This window comes from Talpa occidentalis, unplaced genomic scaffold, assembly GCF_014898055.3.
Source record: "Talpa occidentalis isolate TD23 unplaced genomic scaffold, MPIMG_talOcc4v2.1 talOcc4.5, whole genome shotgun sequence".
Lineage (NCBI taxonomy): Eukaryota > Metazoa > Chordata > Mammalia > Eulipotyphla > Talpidae > Talpa > Talpa occidentalis.
In genome coordinates this window covers 32,249,394-32,270,015 of record NW_023604861.1, presented here as the reverse complement: position 1 = coordinate 32,270,015, position 20,622 = coordinate 32,249,394, and the positions used below count along the sequence as shown (strand labels likewise).

The following is a 20,622-nucleotide window of genomic DNA, read 5'->3' as shown; positions in this document are numbered from 1 at the left end:
TTTTCATTTTTAAATCATGATCCAATTCCCACATCACTCATTTATATTCAAAGTTCCATGTTTTCCAATTTCATTTTGTCTAGTTTTTTTCATAGCAGTAACCTCTAGCTTTATATGAATTTAAGGTTTTATAAACTGCTTTGCAGATTATCAGAGAGTGGAGAAATTGTTCTCAGTGGGTATCACATTTGCTCAGAAATGATTTAGTGTATTGCTAACGATTGCAACAGTATTTTCACGTTACTCATACTATCTTAAAATAACCTTTCACTGGAACACTAATCTACTTTCTTAGACAGCTAGAGCTGTATTTTTCTTATTCAATGTTTTAACCAGGTTTAGATCATAATATCACTTTGTTTCAGTCAGTAGATGGCAGACTTGTATTACATATATTCTGAATTTAGTGTGGAATTGTTTTGTTGTAACACAAATATCCACAAACATATTTTTGTTATGAAAAAGGAAATACAAGAATTTAATTTATTCTATAACCACATGAACTTATTTTTTAATTAGCTTAAGAACTATATAGCTTGAAGTCTTACCTATAGCTATTCTTTAAAAAAAAAAAAAAAAAAACTTTCTAAGTGGCCTTTGCCACTTTTTAAAAAAGATTTATTTATTTATTTATATAAGAACTGGGGTACAGGCCAGACGCATGGAAGGGTGAGAGGATTCACCAGAGACAGAGCAGGGAACAGAACAGGCAGACTGATGAAATACACTGCTGAAGGGAGCAGTGGGCCAGACAGGAGAGATCTGCCGCGCCTTGTGGGACCCTCACCCGCTGGCCGGCTGGTATCGAACTGCACTGCAGAAGCTGTGAAGAACTTCTCAACGCTGCACTCAACCTTCTGGACCACCAGGGGAGGGCCCCTATAGCTATTCTAATTAATTTGTTTGTAGTTAAGAAGTTACTGCCACAGGAACATTAACATCAACAACTATCAAAAAAAAAAAAAATGTTGGTGTAAGATTTTACTATAATTCTAATCATTCAAAAATTATAATAACTAATTTATACAGAGTAAATAAAACATTCAAATTGAATATAAATGTATAAGAAATGACTTATTTGAAAATATTTTTGAGAAGTCTGACATTTGCATGTTCTGCTAGTCATTTAATGTACAGTCTATACACACTAGGGTGACTTGCTATAACATCACAAGATGTGTCCGTTACAGCACAAGTAATCTTCCTGCCAACTGCCACATATTTGAAGAGAGCAAATCACACATGCCAACACTAATTGCTTCTATTTAATTCTCCAAAAGCATTAGTTTAAGTTATTATAAAAAGCTAAATTTGGTAGCATCAATATAACTCAGAAAGTAGTATTATCACATTTTTTATTTCATTTCCAAGTGGAATGAGCTTGAAAGTTAGATATAGGCTGAGTTTATGGGGAGAGCCAGACAAATTACTGTGCTCTAATACTTATCCGGGATGAGTCTTCTAAGTGCACCTTCAAAAGAGGTTGCCACACCTGGCAAAGCTTTTTACATACCCTGTTTTTCATAGTGGTGTCTGCATGAGCTTCCACTGCAGACTTTGAGGAAAAACCTATCTTTGCATTGCAAATATTACAATTATTAGTAGAGAAACATTGTTAGATTTTATTCATGAACTTTGTGTGCTCCTAAAATTCAACCTGCTAGTGAGAAAAGACTACATCATGTACTCTCAGCAGACAGGTGCTCCAAAATCAACAATCCTGCTATACCAATTCTCTTTGCCCTCTAGTCAACACTGCATATTATGATAGTTTTGTCTTTATTAATGTTTAGCATTAAATTCCATGAAAACCAGTCATGTTTACTTTTCTGAAAGCTAGAAAAGATAATATCCCTATTTTCCACTGAGAATCTCTACTGATTTTTTTCCCCTAGGATCTGAAAAAACTACAAATTTTGTCCAGCCTGTTTACTCTTTAAACAACTGCCACTATTTTTCTGTTTTTATCGAGGTCAATGGGAGTGGAGCAGCAAGATATGCTCCTAACAGTTTCCTACTTCTAAATCCTTGCCATTCAGAATTTAATCCACAAATGTGATCCACAATTGAGCAGCTTTGGCATCACTGGGGGAGCTGATAGGGGAAAAAAAAACAAAACAGAATTTCAGCCTTCCACCCCAGGTCTATTAAATCAACTGCACTTCACCAAGACCTACTGGTTATTACACACTTTACAAGCAAGGTAGTACCACATGTTATACCTCTCAGCAAAATGGAAAGAAGCCTTAGCCCATTTGATTTCCTAAAGAGCACTAAATATTAGATTCAAGGAGGAAACATGGAAAAGGAATTGCTCCTGAGATAGTGTTATATTTGTAACTGACTACCCCACTTTGGGGTAACCTCAATCATTTTCAATAGGATGTGGTCACATCTTAGGGAAATAAACTCACACTATATATAGATAGGAACTGTTTCAACCCAGTTTCACTGACTTAGAAGACATGGTAGGGTATCGCAATCGCAGGTGAAGCAACTTCTAGATGGTAGAACAATTACTAATGCATGGTGCAAACCACACTATTGTACTTACTCATTTCCAGATCTCGGTGCCCTCCCTTTACGCAAAAAAATCCAAGAAATTATCACATTGAAATTTTCTCCTTCACCAGAAATTCAATAATAATCTGAGATTTTGCTGCAGAAATGTTTAATGGTGAAAAATGGCTTGTAAGGAAATATTTTATCACAAAGTACAGAAGACTAAATGAAATCATACAATTCATGATTCAATTTCAAATATAATATGTAAATCTCTCCAAAACCCTGTAAAATGACTTTCTGAACTCAATTGTTGTAGGTTTAATACAGCGATTAGACTGGGTCAACTCGTCTACATTGTCAGAAACCATGTTTTATGCAGGTAACTAGTTGTTTTATTTCCATTTGATTATTTATGCTCTTATTTTAGCTTTGTCCTATGACATTCTTACACATTGAAATTGCATTAACTTTTTCAGACACATGATCAGTTTAAATCAATGTATCCTATTTTGTGGCCAATTCTAATTTGAGTAACAATTTCTATTTGCTATTTTTTTTCTTACTGCAGCATGTAAGTTGATATTTTCAAAGGAATTTAAGTCAAACATATAGGAAGAAATATTTTCTCAGCAATACTTTTAACTCATAACATTTTATAAATTTTGGTCTGTAAGATTTGTTATAAATCTTACAAATAAAAACATACTATAGGAATGAGAAACCTGATTTCAGATAGGTGACTTGACATTCTCAAGATCTCACAGCCATTTGGAATTAGCTAAACTGAAACCATTGATTAGTGTTTTTTTATTTTTTAATGGAAATCAACCACACTATTTCTTAGTTCCCATTTCTTTAACTTGGATAACTGAAATGAGTTTAATAAAACCCTGTCAACCAAATATCACATTATGCATAATAACATGCATCTTGAAGGTTATATTAAATGGGAAGATGATTCTGGAAAGCTAAGAGAATTAGAGGTCATGGTTCCATGTAAAATCACCATGGAAACAGCTTTCATGACCAATTTATGGGGAGATGTCAAAAGGCAGTAACCTGTGACTTCTTTTTCCAAAGCCCTGTCTATGAAGGTTACAGGTTCTATATTTGCTTTCATGATGACATTTGTCTATGTTTTTGTAGGTTTCTATTCTGACAAGCACAAAACCCTGCACCAAGTTGAACCTGTTCTTTGTGATGAGGCTGTTGAACAGAAGAGCAGCATAGCAGTCTGTCTATTCTTGCTCCACATACAGCTAAATGCCAACTCCGATCCCTTTGAGATGGTGAGCAGACTGAACTCAGGGAGAGTGTCATCTCTCAGTATCCAAGCTTCTTCAGAGAACCATGTGGTGAAAGTTCTTGATTAAGGTCATACCCTTAGTCCCTGGCATCATTTTTTTATAAGCTAAAGATAACTGTCTAAAATCCATATATATAAGTGTAGCAGTAGATAAAAATACTCAAAGCTTGTGTCTACAAATCATCAAAATCAAAAGAAATAATATTATGCAGATATTTATTTTGCATTATTAACATATTTTATGCAAATCAGAAATATATCAAAAGAATCATTTTTATTAGTGTTGGGCTATGTTTTACTGTAAAATAACCATCTTTATCTGTGCTTTACCTTTTGAATACAATGGTAATTACATTAAAAACATCTCTAGACATTGCAAGCATTAGTCGTTTGAAATATTCAGTATATAAATAGGATTTAATTCTAGATTTTGTTGGATATACTTACATTTAAATAGAAATTTATATGTAGTTTAAAAGACTTTGCTATTTAACCTTATAAACTTGGTTAGAAAATTGTATCCTTGGATGGGAACTCACATCAAGACCAGACAGAATTAGTTTTTTTCAAACATTGATATAATAATGTTTTATAGTATAATTTTATCATTGTAATATATTGATGATTGCTTTTTTTGAAAAGCATGCCTATAATATTCTGTAATAAATGCAATTATTGTAAGGGTTACTATCTAACATTTTGTTTCTTAATCTAACATAATTCTACATTTGCTTACCAACAGATTACTTTAGTCCAAGGATTAATTTTAAGTCATGTCAGATAATATTTTCTAGATTTTTGAGGTTTTCTGATGCTCTGTGAGAGTTATTTGTATTAAAATAACTCAAGCTCTCATTAGATAATAAACTTATTTTTAGTACACTGCTACCTAAATGGAGAAGCTGCTAAAAGTTTGAGTTTTCAGTGCTCTTTACATTTGACTTAAGGGTAATGTCCATTAAGAGTTAGCACAAGATATCACTCTAGAAAAGAGCTTGAAATGCTGGAAGAGAGCTTTTTTTAAATCCCAAAGTTGTTCAAGATGGTAACATAGACATTTCCTAAGCTCACCTCCTCCCAGGGACACACCAAATACAAAGTTATATATGGGATAGTTTTCTCTGAAAAAGATCTGAGCATGAGTTGAACTGTCCCACTACAATAAGACAATCAAAATGGTAGGAGAAGTGTAGATAAGCTCTCACCAAGAAGTTCTAACCATAATGCTGTGACCCAAAATTTGAAGGCATCTCACAAATAGTTTATTTCTAAGGACTGAGAAGTTCACACTTCACAACAGGAACTCCTATATTGGAGGTGCCTGTCTCTCCAGTACAGGTCCCCAAAAGACTAGCTTTGACAACTAATTGGACATTTGACCAAGAAGACACAAGATATGTTGTAGAACAGAGTCTGCTATTAAAGGGCAGCATGAAGGTTCATTTCACCTCATTGCAAAAGGAGCAAAATACCTACAAAATCTAGCTGATGTTAATAAACAAAGTGAGGTATCTGAGGGGAAGGAAGAAAGGATCAAAGGGGAGCCAAGGATGGCGATGGCAAAATAAATAACATAGGAACAAATACACATTTTTTCCAAAAAGACATACAGATGACTAGCAGGCACATGGAGAATGTTCAGAATCATTATCAGGGAAATGTAAATCAAAGTCAAAATGATATCACCCAGTACTTGTCAGAACAAGCATAAATAAGATTAGAAACATGAAGTGTCAGCAACGATGTTGAGAAAAGAAAACCCTCATCCACACTATTGGTGGGACTGTGTGTTTTATAGGCATTATGGAAAACAATATGGAAGTTCTTCAAAACTATGACTCTAGTAATCTTCCTTTTAAAATGTACATGAATATGCTTTCTAGCTACCTAGAAGATGTCTAATAGATTTAAGCAAGGATAACAGGAATGGCAGTATAAATATTGAAACTAGTTACATGATTGTCAAAGTTGGATGCATAACAATATTAAAAAAGACTATGTAATTAAAATGTTAGTAATCGAGCCCAAAATTTTGTATTTTATGTATAAATCCAGGAAGTGTTGGAGAAGGAATAAAATTTGCAATGAGACAAAGTTAATATGTGCTAAATTCCTCATTTATATGGTGTTAATTTTTTTTATTCCTGATATAAGTAGACAAATATTCTGCAATGAAAAGCTTTAAAATAAGCTATGTTATACCTAATTATATTGAGTTATTAAAAACTCAATATATACATCAAATTCATCGGGGGCGGGGAAATACACACAGGCAGTTTACTTTTCAAAATTCATACCAAATTTAAAGATTGGAAATAAGACACATTAAATTAAATTATAAAGTTAAGGTAAGTTACATCACTTAATATAGGAAAGTCCATTTATTCCAAATTTCAGATTTTTTATTGAAATATAAGTACATTTAATTTTGAAAACAAGCTTCTGTTAAAAGATAATTTCAAAGCAGTCAAAATATTTTCACTTATAGATATAAAATGAACATCTAAAATTTAACTTATTAGTGAATTAGTAATATGTGACAATTTAAAGAAGAATCCAAATAAAAGGCATACTTATAGCTTAAGAATTATTTCAAGAAGAAACCTCTGGCTTCTTCTACAGCACATGAGTGAGTCAATTGAATCTCTAACTGACAGTATTCATTTCAATGTATATAAAACAGTCATACAATGCAATCATTTATGTACAGAGTACCGTAATTTCTCAAAAATAATGAAAGAACAGTGTCCCTGTAGGATGATAATTATATGATCCCTGGAGGGATACACTCTGAAATATGCAGTTTTCCCCAGAAACATATTTTTTTCTACACTGCTGAGAAAATTAAAAAAAAGAAATAGTATTTCTATTGTTCTATATAACTGTTCATGGCAATTCTTATATATTAATCACTTGCTACTCACAGCAACCTTTCCTGGGGCTTAGTGTTATTTTACCTTATTTCTAAGTATACTGAATCTAATATTTAAAAGGTAAAAAATCTTGCAAAGAAGTACTAGAGATTTACAGTGAGGACTGTAAATGGATTAAATAACTTTTGGGTAATTCCTTCATTTTGGAAATTTTACTAGAATATCTTTCTGTGGTTTAACATTCTGGTCTGTTTCAATGACTTTTCCAGTCCTTGGGCCAATTCATGTCTTCCACTAGAAATCATTGTTTCTGAGGTATGCTACAATATGTCTACTTGCATGATCAACTTTCTCTTGCATCTTCTTTTATGCATTAACAAGGTAAGGAGAGCTTTTAGGTAGTTATTAAAAATTATCTGGTAGCCACACACCCCTTTGTGATAATTTCCCTTTGTCAAATAAAATCATCTTCTATGTTAGTTCCTAATTTTATTTTGTCCTATTTGGCTAGAAATACTCTGCTGTAAACAGTGACGGTTAATCTCCCTACTTTTGCACTTTGAAATCTCCCAAACGTTTGTATTCTGGGAAATGATGTAATGCAAAAATAAAAATTAAAAAGAACCTTTCTGTATATGACCTCCTTCTGTACCTATATGGTAAGACAGAGACAGGACCTCTAAATCCACATTCTTTACCTGGTCTGATTAGCTGACCTGTTTATTCCCCCATACTGAAACTAAACACGGAGAGACTGAATATGTGAAATAGTCAACTATTAGAAAACATCAAATAACCAACAGTCAATAGCCAGGAAGTCAATTTGCTATTCAGTAGCTATCCTAGGGGAAAAAAATTCATGTCAAAGTAGGATTGGTAGAAAGTCAAATTATCTAACAACAGTTCAAGAAAACAGACAATAACCCCTTTAACAATCAGATCCATGTAGCCAAAACTTAATAATTGACAATTTCCCTTAATTTTGTTCACAATTTCAATTTAGCACCAAATAGAAAACACAGTATGCACCCATAACCAGTCACATAAAATGCACTGCATTTAGTTACGCTTCCTCTAGTTTCCCCATGTAGATAACCTCCAATCAGGGCCTACCCAAAGCTTTCCAAATTTCTAGTATAAAGCGTTAGCATTACCCTACCTGCCTATGTCTCTGCCAAATGCAGATGATGGTGAGGTATTCACTTGAGGTTACAAGCTCTGAATTAGCAGCCTTCACATGTTATTTGGGCGGTATTAGTTTTCATGGCCAGATAAATATTTTCTGACTAATTCACATTCCCATTTTATAAAAACAATTTCAACTGTAAAATCACCCAAAAACTTGTTACTTCTTCCTATAAAAGTCTAAAGAAAAAGCACCATACTTATCTTCTCTAATTTTGTAGGCAATTCAGTATCTGGGGATGCTCTCCCTATTGAAATAGCCCGATTAAAATAATTTCACCTGCTTACAAATAGTATATTCTTTCCAAAGCCTAATTATATGATTGTATAATTTAAAAATACCTATCTCAAAATATTTGTCAACTTTGGGGGCCTCCCGGTGGTACAAGGGGTTAAGTCTCAGCACTATAAAGCTATCAGCAGCTACTACGACCTGAGTTTCATCCCCAGCCAGGGAGCTAACCCCCATGGCATAGCAGACCTCTTGTCTCACCTACGGCTCCCCTCAGAAGTGTATTTCAGTCAATCTGCCTGTTCTGTTCCCCACTCTTTCTCTCGTGAATCCTCTCCCCCCTCCTGCACCTCTGGCCTACACCCCTTTTCTTGTACGCATAAACAAATGAAAAAATGCATCTTTAAAAAGAAGTATTTGTCAACCTCACAGAAAAGTAAAAATGCTCAAAGAAAGGGACAAAAATATCAGAAGTGAAAAGTAAGGAGAACAGAGGTGGGGGGAGAGGGAGGAAATGAAATGATATAGATTATCAGGTCTTTAAAACACGTATCCTGTGTCTAAAAGGTAGAAAAGAACAGTGACTTTACAAATATTGATGTGTTCTGTGGAGATTGTCTTGCTCCAAGGAGAACTTTCTGTTACCATCATGGAAATGCAAATCAACAAGGAGATACTAGCACATACCAAATTTTCTGGAACAAGTGTTAGTGAGGATGTCAAGAAAAGACCACAGGAACGCTTGTACAGTGTCAGTGGGAATATAGACTTGCCCAGTCCCTATGGAAAGCAATATGGTGGTTGCTCAAAATATTAAAAATAGATCTACCATATAACCTAGCAATTCTACTCTGAGGTATGAGGTATCTACCAGGAGGAATGCTAAATCACTAATTCAAAGATATATATGTACTCTAATATTCATTGCAGCACTACTTGTAATATTCAAGGTATGAAAGAAACATTAGAGCCCAAGGGCAGAGAAGTAGATTAAATGTGGTACACACACACCTGTGCATACAACCTGGGATGATACTCAACTATGAGAAAAAAGCATGAACTCTTGCCATTATGACAATGAATAATAGTAGAGGTAATTATGATGACTTAGAATAAGAAAGAGAAATACTGGGTGGTTTCATTTATATGTGGAATACATAGAAAGAAAACAAGGAATCAAATACCACCAAGCAAAAAATAAACCCAAAAATATGGCTGTAAAACTGAGGCTACAAGAGGGAATGGATGATGAGAAAAGGGGAGGGGGAGGAAAAATGATTTAATGTAGAAAACCTGAGTGTTTTGTTGGTAGACATGGTGTGTTAACATGCAACTGAAGAGTAGGGTACTAGATGCCTAACTCACATGCAGTGTTATAAACCAATGTTAATAAAAATAATATATATTTTAAAAAAACTTAGGGTTACTGATGTCAGCTTTCATTTTATCTCTGTAGTATAATTAACGTTGAATAGCTCCTTCAAGAAGAGAGAAATTCAGGTTTTGGAAAGATTTCAGAATAGGTGTGTAGTTAGTTAATTCTCTGTTCCTTGTATCTATCACTCATTTCCCTAGTGTGGAGAAGAAAATTGATGCAATCATTCATTTTACCACTGATACATTCAGTTCACATCAATAAGCAATGGGGGTATTTTTTTTTTTTTTTAAGCAACCACCAAAGTCAGGCACAGTGCTTGGAACTGGGAAATTCAACAATGAAATAACAAAGAAATTTCTGCACTCAAGTAACTCAGATTCAATTCTGGAGCCAAATTTGGAAAAAAAAAGAAGTAACAATTCAGTGCACATTCCATTGTTTCCCATTTTAGAGTAATTTACTTGTTTTAAAGTTAATTTCATTTTGCTGCTGAATATTTTCATCATTTATATGAAGTAAAATCAGCATCTTTACATGTGCACTTGCATTTCACAAGGATCACCAAAAGGGAAATATTTTAGACTAAAAAAGAAAGGTGGCTGTTCAGGAATTTATAAATTGATCATGTTTTTCATTCAGATACAACATTGTCTTTTCAAAATTGCTAACATTTTTGAATAGTAATGGAGCATAATCCTCAGGTATATGGATATTTTCTGTGTTTGAATTTCTAACCTCTCCTCTAATAATTTCTACCTTCAAGACTTCAGTTAAGGTTTGATGAACTCACTATAAAGTAAAAATGTTGCTATTTTTTCTCTGTGGGGTGGTATTAAAATTTCAACGGTATTTCTTTCAAGGCTATAATGTCACCAACAGTTGCTTCTTTCACTGCTGAATGATTATAATCAGCTGATAACTGAAAGTGTTATTTGCTTTTGAATGATTCATTTCTTAAGCAAGAATGCATCATTTTGGGTAAGATTTATAAAAGAATAGCATATGCTAGTTATCAATAACAATGAAATTCTTAAGTAGTATGCTTGATAAATAGAGCCGTGATTATGAGAAACATAATTTCCTAATTTTTTACAGCCTACTGAGAAAATTATTATTAGATGTGGTGAAAATCTCTACCAAGCACTCACTCAGAGCAATGAAAATCTATATTCCAGCAGTGAATACATTCCATTTAATACTTTCCTCTCTTTCCTCCCTTCTGTTTCCCTTAATCAAAAGGAGAAACACTTTTAAAAGCCATCCACAATCTATGTGAAACTTTCCAAGGAAAGTTTATTGAATTGTTTTCTGTTTAACTGCTCTCAGAAAAGCATTGGCACCTACTCCCTGTTGCAGTAACATCGTAATGACATTCCTTATCCTTTCTAATCCTTTGGTTTATGCTTCTCTAACCTTCTAGTGAAAAAAAAAAAAGGAAAAACTCTCAATCTGGATCCATAGATAATTGGCAAATGGCAAAAGGGAGACTCAATTAGCTCAGATTATTAACAGAGACATGCTACATCTGGTCATGGCTGAGTCTGTTTGTCCAGAAATATCTATCAAATAAATGATTAAAATCCAGACTTGACAGATGTGCATCTTTTCACATCTGACCCTGTTTTTCTAATGTATGAAAATGCACTGAGTTTCATCTGAGAAATTTTTCTCCTTAATTATACAACTTAAAGTCAAGATTTGGAAAATGGAAAATAACCTGGAAAAAGACATCTGTATGTGTTTATTTAAGTTTTCCCTCTTGAATCTCTCCTCTGCTGTGCTAGAATGATGTAGAATGAGAAACAATCTGTATTCTTGCCTTTTGCTCATAGCCCTGAAGGAAAACCTGCTGGGATTGGCTGCAGATGGTTTCATTGCGAGAGAAGAATGTGCCTGCTCTTGGCTGCCTGTTCTGTATGCATGATCAAGCCCCAGTCAATGCTTCATGTGCCTCATTAACTGTGGGACAGGAAGAAGTATGATGCTCCCAAAATACATGCCCTTTTCTCTAGCTAAGGCCAAAATAATAAAAAAGGAAACATTAAAAAATTAGAAGTCCTGTTAGTTTTTTTTTTTTTTTCTTGTTCACCTCCAAATTCACTTCCCCTTTACTGAGTAGTGAATATATAGCTGACAAACCCTAATTAAAGAGGCATATTCACTTACCACAGCTTTGTCAACTTTTAAGTGGACAATACTGGAAGGAAAAATGTACCATGATTTCTTAGAACCCTGAGCAAGAACTACATGAGCTACTTAGACTGCAAGAGGTAAATTCAGAGCAATTATACAAGGGAACCACAGTGTTAAATTGTCTTAAATCTCTATTTGCCCCAAGGCAATTGTGCATCAGAATGTTTACTAAGTATGATTTTGCCACATTAAGAGGCCTAAAGCAGTTTTACATTTACTCAGAGTTTCTGAACATAATTAAAATTTATTTTAAATTATTTAAATGAAGATAATTAACATTTATTCAACACTTACCATAACCAGGTGCTTTAAATTTATATATAATTTTATATTCCCAATACTATTTGAAAGTTGTTACTTCATTTTATAGACAAAGTTAAAAGATGTTAAGTGCCTTACTCAAGAGTCATTGACAAATTTGGGATTGGTTAAGCCAAGGTTTTCTCCTTCAGGCTAATGAATTTCTCTGCCGCACCTCAGGCTCATTGAGGATGGAGATAAAAGCAGTCAGAAAATAGTTTGGCACAGATGATTCCTAACCAATGCTTTCTCTAACTCATAGTAAAATTTTAATTAAAATACTTAGAATAACCAATTTGTTCAAGTGGTAAGCCAAGAGCAAAAAGAAATAGGGAATTTTAGCATTTGCAAATAAGGACATTTTTGCTTGATAAACTTTCATTTTTAAAAATATGTTTCATTGATTCCTAATCAAAATAGTGCAATATAATTAAAATTTAAAAAAAGGAAATAAAGCAGTCCTTAACACTGTATCAATGTCTGGATGATTTACTCATCCTCCTGGTGTACTTTCCTTCATTTAAAATTTAAATATGTGTATTAATACAACTTATAGCTATAATACCTTAGATTACATCTATTCACTTCCTGCTAAAATGCATGGCATTTTATGTAACATACAATATCCTAAATCATGTATGTCACCTCCCAAATTATTTATAGCATTATAATCTGTTCTGTTACAACATGTGCACCTGTAATAACCTGTTGGCTCCTATGCCATTGGTACCTATACTGCATCTACATATAGGGAAATACTCAGAATTAGGGACTTCATACTTTTCCACCTAGGAGAAAGGAGGCAGAATAGTGGAAACAGAACTATAACAGCAGAGGGTGAAGAAAACAAAATAAAACTGGGGCCTCCCTGATGGCGCAAGGGGTTAAGCACCGCACTATGAAGCAATCCTCAGCCTCTGCAGCACGAGTTCGATCCCTGGCTGGCCAGGAGAAACCCACATGGCACAGCAGACCCCTACTGCCTCGCCTGCTGCTCCCCTCAGCAGTGTACTTTGGTCAATCTGTCTTTTCTGTTCCCCACTCTGTCTCTGGTGAATCCTCTCACCCCACCCCCGCATCTCTGGCCTGTACCCCAGCTATTGTATGCATAAATAAATAAATCCTTTAAAAAATGAATAAAACTACTCCATGCTCATAAGGCAAGAATCCTTATCAGCTCAATTTCAAGCAAATTTCAATGCCTGTATGAGGGCCTCTCCCAGTTTACTTAAATCCTCACAGGTTACAATCCTTGTGTCCAAATATCTTCCATCTTTATACCTACTCACTATGATTGATTTTGTACCTTTTGAATATCTCCTAGGAATTTTCCAATCTGGTTTATCTCCCTAAATATGAGCATTGTTATTTGTAAACTTAGAAGCTTACATGATTTTGATTTCTCATTTCCCTGTTTTTCCCTCATATACCTTACTTTCAGAGTCCAATCTTAAAGAATGAAGTCTGCTTCCCCTCACTCCCCTCAACACTCATGTTAAGGCAGAAAACCCTATATTTTTTAGTTACAGTTTTCATGGGTTTTTTTTGACTCTAAACTTTATGCTATACTTCAGTCTCTCCCTTTCTTCATATCACAGCATTGTCTCCCCTTGATTTATTGAGTATTTAGATCCCTTATAACTTTCTAGTCAAACTTTCACACCTCTTTTCCTCTTACTATGCTTAATGTTTTCTTTTCTTTCCATATAAAGTAATAGTGTTTACTTCTCCATGCTGTTTGTAGGTAGAAGGGAAGCTTTGCAAAGATTAATAGACTTGCAACACCCCTTTGCTACAAACCCAAGGGAACTATTGGGTCTGTAACTATATTTCCTTGTTTCTGGTTTTAAAGTCAAACACTTTGCCACTAAAATGTGATTATTTCTGGTGTAAAGGTCAAATGTATTTTCTTTCATTCACTAAATTCTTGAAATCAGGACTGTTTGTCATTTGCTTCATATTTTGAACATAGTTTTTATAGTGTTTGCTTTCTTGTGTTTATTTCTTTTTGTACATACATATTTTTTCTCTAATATCCAATATTTAAGATTTTTTTTCATAAGATGGATAACCCTAATATTTTATTAGCTTTCTGTAGTCTCCATTTCCTAAGTTTTTGGAAGGCCTTCCCCTGGCAGTCCTTTGCTGTTTCTTCTCATGTGGATTGATTTCCTTTTAGGCTCTTTATTCCTCTCCTTCTTCCCTCTAGAATCTCTCTCCCCTTTTCCTCCCTTCCTCTCTCTCTTTTTCCCATACTCTGGGATCAAAAAATTTTGTCTGTTATGGATTTTGGTTTTTAATTAATCATTGCCTTATCTGAAAGCTATATGTAATTATTTTGCATCTTTATATGCTGTTTTAAATTGATCTCCTATTTTAAAATTTTATTTGGAATCTTATTTCCTCACTTCATAATTATTTTCCCTCAAGGTTATAAAACCTTTTCCATTATTGTCTAACTTTCATTGTAAACTAAAGTCAGATGATATTGCACAAGATGGTAGCTCTGCATAGAGACAGCTTTCCCTATCTCCAGCAGTTATTATTAGAGTATGATATCAAAATCCACTAGAGTTGTTTCAAACCTCATCCCTCACCTTATTCATGTCCCTATTAGAATCTGACACTGATTACTAAACTTTCCTAACTGAGGCACCACCTATTGTCAGTGTCCACATTATACACTCCTAGATTTTTTCATAGCTATCTGTCAATTCCATCTATCTGCTTTGTGATTTGTTTTCTATCACCTGGTTACCTTATAACTCATTGCTTGATTAGCTGATGCCCATCTATATTTTAAGAACTAATGGACAAGGCATTCTCTTCCACACCCATACAGACAGGTACTATTGTATAATAACTGCTAATTTATAGTCCCAGACAAGAACTGAAATCCAGACTCACCTCTCTTCTTACTCTACATCACCTCTAGATATGTCAATATAATATCATAATCAAAATGCCTAAAATATGAAAACATTTCCTATAAGACACAAACACGCAGGAACTCACTCTATCACTGATGGTCAGTTCCACATAAGGAAATTCTGTCAAGGAATGATGCTGATAACATTCAAACTTCTCAAGTCAAACACTTAGACTATTCTTGACTCCTCCACCTTCCTTACCTCCTATGTCTAATCTGTGATAAATTATGATTTTACTTTATAATTTCACTCAGTTCATACTTCATCTATATTTGTACCTTCATGGCCTACACTATCATTATGTCTCACGTGGATCATTAAAAATGATTGCCCAAACCAGTTTGACTCTATAGTCTATTCACCATTTGAGAACCAGAACCTACTTTTAATGAGTAAGTGTAATAATCTCATAAAATAACTTAATATCTATCAATGGCTTTCAGTTCTTATCTTAGAGGCAAAGAAACTTATTATGCCCTGCTAAATTCTTTATTGCCTGCTCTGGGATTATATCCCCAATAGTTTCCACTGTTCAGTTGCCATCATCTCAGCTCTCTTTTTGTCCTTAATATATATAGCATTCCTTCTAAAAGGATTTTTTTTACTTCCTCATCTATTTTCATGAAATAACCTTTGCCCATGTTCTATTATAAGAGTTCAAGGTTCACCTCTCAGAAAGAAAGTATCTTCTCTGCTACTTCCCAGGATAGGTTAATTTTACTTTTTTTACATAAGCTCAAAGAATATTTCCTTTTCTTAGGTCTCTTAATTTGGTTTTAATTGTGAATATGTTGGTGTGGTCATATAATTAATGTCTGTTTTCTTTACAAGAATCTAAGGTCTAGGGCCTCCCCTGGTGGCGCAGTGGTTGTGCACTGGGTTGCGAAGCTGCGCACAGCATCAGCGGCACCGGTTCGATACCCGGCCGCCAGGCAAGGATCCTACATGGTGCGCAGACCTCTCCTGCTGCCCGCTGCTCCCCTCAGCAGTGTACTTCATCACTCTGCCTGTTCTGCTCTCCACTCTGGCTCTGGTGAATTCTCTCACCCTCCTGCACTTCTGACTGTACCCAGTGCTTGTATGAATAAATAAATCTTTAAAAAATAAATAAATTCTTAAAAAAAAAAAAGAATCTAAGGTCTAAAAGAAAGGCCAGACACTAATCTAGTTTTGCTCATTGCATATACTTATCTCTTAGAACAGGGAAAGGTGTAGATACCTAAATAAAGTAGGTAAAATTTATTAGCCAGTAAATAATAATGAACTAGCAATTCTGAAAAATAGTCACTTGTTAGTCATTTTTCTTACACTGATATAAAAGTTCTAAAACTCTACAGAGTATCTACTTAGTATTTCCGATCCTTGAGAAAGAAAACATTTCATCTGTTATCTATATTATTTCCCAAACAAACAAAAAACCTTGCCAAAATTATTTCTATATATTTTTTTGAGAATTAATTTCCCTACTGGACATTGACTAAATTTTTCCCTTGTAAGATTCTTCACAGTTGTTTTCAGGGGCCTCCCTGGGGACACAAGAGGTTAAAGTCTGAGCACTATCAAGCTATCACTAGCCACTGATGCATGAGTTTGATCCCTGGCCAAGGAGCTAACCCACATGGTGCAGCAGACCTCTCCTGTCTTGCCCACTGCTCCCCTTAGCAGTGTATTTCAGTAGATCTGCCTGTTCTGCTCTCCACTCTGTCTCTGGTGAATCTTCTCACCTGCCTCCCCCCATGCCTCTGTCTATACCTCAGTTCTTGTATGAATAAATACATTTTAAAAAATCTTTAAAAAAAGTTGTTTTCAGAATATTTTCCTTTTAATCCATTATATTTAAATTACTACAAATTATCTGTAGAACATAGTTCAGATAATTTTTACCTATTTGGATAAGCAGATTAAACTATCGCTTTTCATTGCTTATGATATTTCCCAAGTGAGATTGTCATAACCTAATGCCAATCACTTGGTTGACGAAATTGTTAAAGTTTTAAAATACATATCTTTATAATTCTAAAGTTAAAATCTAACAATATTTAATATTCATATCAATATATATTAGAAAGTTATGTAATACATATATTATCTAATAAGGGAAATAATTAGTGTGCATCAACCAAATTAATGACTGGGGAGAGATATGATACAAATGATAATCATAAGCTCTACTCTGTAATAGGAATTAATCATATCCAGAGATCTAACTCATATCAAGTTAATAGAATAGTAATTAGTATGCTTTCTTCTTCTAGAACATAGAGTTAAAATAAACATATTAGGTAACTGTATATATGTCAATATATATGCATGAAGAACAGGTGAAATGTGTAGTTAACATTGCCAAAATGTTTTATGATTCTGATTAATCAATCAAGGTTTCTAAAGGAAACTGAAACCTTGGCTTTGAGTTTAGAGAAGCATATTTTGTTAAAAGGGATATTAAGCTTTTAGAGAAACTCAAGGAACCATCACTACCTTAATTTTAAGCTGCAAATTGCAATTTTCTCTCTTTGCAAGCAACAAAACATTACCAGACAATCATAAAATTAATTTCTAATCTAGTTTGCTCTGTTTATAAAACATTTATGCATACAATAAAAGAGAAAAGGAGACTAAAACAACCAGTAAAGATTTAGACCTATAGTTTGATCTGTTCATAAACAAGTCACAGTCAGACCTATAGCTGACTCTGTTCATAAATGATTTGCTTTACGCAAATTATTCCAGCCAAAATTTTATCTAATTTCACACACAAGATTCAATGTATGTTACTACATATCAAATGATTTCACTCATATTTGGAATATAAAGAGACAAAGCAAAAGGAGAGACAAAACTTTAGTAAAACAAACCCAAGGAATCTGACTATAGAATTGAGAACGGGAGGGTGGGGGTGAGTAGCAAAGTGCGGAAGGGACCCAACAGACCATGGTGAAGGGTTGTGGGTACCTTAGTGGTGGGTGTGATGTATAACAAACATCTGAAGGGAAGTGAGCCTGTATCTCTGAGTCAAATATGGTATTGTACATAAATATGACCTCAATAAAGCGCTACAATTAAAAAAAAATTGGCTCCTGGTGGTGCAGGAGGTTGAGCGCAGTGCTGTGAAGCTGTCCGCAGCCTCTGCAGCGCTGGTTCAATCCCGGCCGGCCTGCAAGGCTCCCACATGGCATGTGGGATCTCTCCTGTTGCGCCCACTGCTCCCCTCAGCAGTGTATTTCATCAGTCTGCCTGTTTTGGTCCCCGTCTGTCTCTGGTGAATCCTCTCACCTCCTCCCCCCACCATCTCTAGCCTATACCCCAGCTCTTGCATTAAAAAAATAAATCTTTAAAAAAAAATTAAAAACAATAAAAAATAAAAAATTTGGATAGGGCCTTCCTGGTGGCACAGGGCATAGGGGGTGGTGTAGACAGTAAGTCTCAGCGCTATCACTGCTATGGCAGCAGACCTCTCCTGTCTCACCCGCTGCTCCCCTCAGGAGTATATTTCAGTAGATTCCCCTGTTCTTGCTCCTTACTCTGCCTCTGGTGAGTCCTCTCAGCCCCCTACTCACTAGTCTATATCTGGTTCTTCTATGTATGAAAAGCAAAAATACATCTTTTTTAAAAAAGTTTTATATACCACTACATATCACTAATTACTATTTTAAAATATGTAAAGAACAAACCAAATCACCAAAGGAATTTCTCTACTTTTAGTATTAATCACTGTTCTAAACTAAACTGACAAATTTTTTAATATAACTTCCCTCCCCCTTAACTGAACTCACCAAATTTTATTTAGCAGACAGGATGGTCAAGATAGACATGGTTTGGGTAGCAAGAGCAAAGGAAATTTTTGTTTTTACTTTTAACTAAATTTGTAGATACTGGTTGAAATGTCAGTGCTCCAAATATTACTTCAATGTACATTTTTAAAAAGAACATGCATGCTTAAACAGCCTTCTCTGTATGAATAAGTGTTACTGTACACTTGTTTTCCTTCATCATCTATAAAATAGATATATATTTTACAAAATATGTATTTTTATTCAACTGCTTATACACAGTTTCTATTTCTTATAACTTAAAATATTAATAAGCATGTCTTAAAGGCAATTGTCTTATTCATGAAATTTTAAAGAATTAATATATTTTCTCATTTCCCAAACAGTACAATTCCAGAAAATTTAAAGATAATTTAGAAAAGTAAGTGGAGGGACTCCCTGGTGGTTCAGGGGTTAAAGTCTCAGCACTATCAAGGTATCCCGGGCCAGGGAGCTATCCCAGGTAGTACAGCAGACCTCTCCTTTCTAGCAGCCTGCTGCTCCCCTCAGCAGTATATTTCTGTCAACCTGCCTGTTCTGCTCCCTACTATGTCTCTGGTGAATCCTCTCACCCCCCTCACCTCTGACCTACACCCCAGCTCTTGTATGCATAAATAAAATAAACCTTTTAAACAAAAATTTAAAAAAATAAAGTGGAATTTTGAAAAATTTCTCTTGAGGCTGCATTTAAGACCAGCTTTTGCCTTTTTCCCATGCTATGTTAAAAATGTTTGAGAATCTCAAAAGTTTTTCTCTTCTTTAGTATTGTTAAGATAAAATATGATGTTATATCAGATGTGTTCCCCTTGTAAATGACAAATTAGATTTACTTTGGGCAATACTGAGAACTAATGTTCACTGAGTTGCATAAATTGTGTTACTTATATCCTAATTAGAAGATTAGTCTGTGTAGGATAGAATTTCCCTCTGCCTAGATTTTCAGAGTCAGTCTGTGCTTTAGCTATCTTGAAAGCAACTCACAGAAATCCAGGCCATTTGTTACTTTACAGTAGTATGAAGTAGTTCCAAGTACAGAGTAGTTCTATTTATTACACATTTATATACCCAGCAAAAATTCTCCTTCACTATCTCACTTAATCTGCATAATAAACTTTAATGTTTATTTAAAGGCATTATTAGTATTTAATTTCTAAAATTACCTCTTAGTTTTCTTAATATTGATAAATGAACATCAGAGAAGGTGTGCAAATCAACTTGATAAAATTATAAGTAAACCTGCCACTCATTCATTGTCCAACTAATGGTTGGCATTCAATCTTAATATTTTGGAGCCTACATATATATTTTTTTTCAAAACAGGTCCATGATATGTATTGCATGCCTATATTTCCATGACATTACACTTTCCTTTATATAAAATATTTCTGACAATTACATCACGCATTAATATATTAACAGTATGTTTATATTCTTAAACCATATATAATTATTTAACCACATCATATTCTCTGACTACTGAATTGTAGTTGGTATTTCCAAAAGTATTATGTGTAATTATTGTCATGTCAGAAATAAGATAAATGAGATTCACACTATTTAAGCTACTTAGCTGGTACACTGGTGTTTTCAAAGTTTGTATCCTTAAATAACACTGTTTTCTTATTACAATCCTCCTACATATTGTAGGTAGTTTAGCAAATTTATCAATACATTTTAATACATATAAAAATGAGATCCTTAATTCTACACCTTTGAGTCAAATCACTAAGATTCTATTATTTGCTTTGTAGACCTGTAATCTCTACTGAAGATTTCCCTATGAACAGTTAATAAAGAAATCCTTCTATCAAAGAGAAATAGTATGAACTTTTTCTAACTCTTGCTAAATATTTCACAATGCCATCCATTAACACTGTGTCAATTTGAACTTGTACCTGCAGGTCAGGGGAA

The 20,622-nt window shown here is 34.2% G+C and overlaps 2 long non-coding RNA genes across 2 annotated transcripts in view; one reads left to right on the top strand and one right to left on the bottom strand.

The window, feature by feature from the left end:
- LOC119259613 (uncharacterized) overlaps nucleotides 1-4,017 on the top strand; it is a 339,306-nt gene extending 335,289 nt beyond the window's left edge. Inside the window, exons 4-5 of the long non-coding RNA XR_005128513.2 lie at nucleotides 2,822-2,884; nucleotides 3,652-4,017. This is a non-coding gene — a long non-coding RNA (uncharacterized LOC119259613). The remainder of the gene's footprint in view (nucleotides 1-2,821; nucleotides 2,885-3,651) is intronic.
- Nucleotides 1-20,622, bottom strand: part of LOC129146886 (uncharacterized) — a 113,693-nt gene that overhangs the window by 15,129 nt on the left and 77,942 nt on the right. The gene's annotated exons all lie outside the window — the stretch shown is intronic.